The following is a 2,330-nucleotide window of genomic DNA, read 5'->3' as shown; positions in this document are numbered from 1 at the left end:
AAGTTTATCGTTTGTTTTTAACCAAAAACATCACAACTACAAATTGTAAATGTGCTAGACTAAGAAAACATTATTACTCCACATTTCATGAGGTATTATAAACCTACTTAGTATGAAATAAGTTTTAAGATACGATTTGTATTTACTAGAGTATGACTCTAAAACTTGATTGGAAACGAAGTATGACTCATCTCTCGATTGACAAATAAAGCTATCATACTTTGTGGCGGATCTGAATAGTCCACATCAATGTGTATTAGATCGTTTAGTCCTTCACTGGACTCACATAAACATGTGATCAACGAATTAGTCATGATCTTCCAACGATCAAGATTCTCATGCATCACATAATTCAAATTGTATGACTCCAAGTTTCTATCCAATTAAAACTTGGGCGATGAGAATTCTTTATCACTTGGTTAATTATGACAGTACCACAAATGATATAATTAAGAACCAAATACATAATTAACATTGCTAATAATAGAAATGTAACCAACACTTTCATAAGTGCCATTGTAATATATGTAATTTACCAAAATTTCACTTTCATTGATAATAAATGAAAATTTGGAACTTGTCCTTACAATGCATAAAATGAAAACTATGTTTCTAGACATTTCCTTAAGGATCCTCCTGAATCCTCTAAGTCATCTTCTTAAATCCATACACCAGCACTCGCTAACCCGCACAACAAAACCCACTGAAGCAATCCCTAGGCTTTCCTAGGTTCCCGACCTCACTCTGCCATTAGCTGCTGAAGAACTCCTTTTAATGTCATTTAGATACTTCATGAACGCAATCACATACAACAAAGCTTAGATAATCCTTCGGGTAACAGACTCATCCCTACAACAGTTAGACAAAAATGAGAGTTGCGTAATAGGATCAAATCTGTCACTTTGAGATTATCCAACCTTTGCCACATGTGACCTAACATATTCACTCAATAGCCAAATCACATTACTTATGAGTCCCACAAATCACAAAGCAAGCAACATTCATGCAGTAGCACTCCAATCCATAGAATAAGCACGAGCATCCAATCCCACATACAACAACCTATACTAGTAGCTCCCACTCCCACTACTGGTTGCCCTCCGCATACATTTGTACCAAATCTAGCATCTCATGCTTCCTAGGCTATCAGACATCACATAACAGGCCAATCTATCACTAGATTAATCAAACTAGCATGCAAGTCTACAAGCGCATACAACAGACATACAAAGGCATCTCTCCTAGCATTCTATCATGCAAAACTGAGCAGATCCTTAGCCCTAATTAGCATGTGATTCATAGATTTATAGATCAAATTATATAAGATAACATGCATGGGTATTTTGGGAAAGCTTACTTGAGCTCGATCGATTGCATGCACCACACCTTTTTCCTTTTATTAGAAACCCCGTTTTATAAAACATTTTCTTTTGAAAATTCAACCAAATCCTCAGTTTGAGTTCAGACACACCCGAGGGTATGTCCGAATCCCTTAAACCAAGGCTCTAATACCAAATTGTAACGTCTCGAAAATCATGACACAAAAATTTTGTTTTTAAATAAATAAATCATTAATACATATCTTTCCTAGAAAGCCAAGATAGCTAAGATTTAGCAAAACCCCATCAAATCAGAGTAATTCACAGAATACATAAACATGTGGTGTGTGATTTGCAATCATCCCGAGCTCTTCCATTTGAAAAGACAGTACCTGAAACCATCAACCACAAACTGTAAGCACAAAGCTTAGTGAGTTCCGCAAAATACCACACACCGCACTTCACAAATAAACAACTATGGGTTATCAGAAACTCTGGGGACTATCGGCGGTCCCACTGGGCTAACAGCACACCCGGTGGGTTATCAGCAACCCTGGAGACTATCAACACTCTTGGTCATATATAACAACATACCACAATAATAACAGCTAGACCTGGTTGGTCCTCACAAATACAACTATTCTACAACACAACTCATACCTCATACAAACATGCAAGAGTCACGGAGACATCTATCATACGATAAATGAGTAAGTCGGCACAAATACAACCATTCTACCACACAACTCATATATACATGCAAGAGTCACAAAGACAGCAACCATCCTACATACATAAATTAGTGAGTCGGCATTGGTCCTCAAAAATACAACTATCGGCGGTCCCACTGGGCAAACAGCATACCCGATGGGTTATGAGCAACCCTAAAGACTATCAACAATCCCAATCATATATAACAACATACCACAATAATAACAGCTAGACCCGGTTGGTCCTCACAAATATAACTATTCTACAACATAGCTTATACATCATACAAACATGCAAGAG

This window comes from Lactuca serriola, chromosome 8 (assembly GCF_051521515.1).
Source record: "Lactuca serriola cultivar US96UC23 chromosome 8, Lser_US96UC23_V15, whole genome shotgun sequence".
Taxonomy (NCBI): domain Eukaryota; kingdom Viridiplantae; phylum Streptophyta; class Magnoliopsida; order Asterales; family Asteraceae; genus Lactuca; species Lactuca serriola.
Note: the sequence above shows the minus strand (reverse complement) of the source record.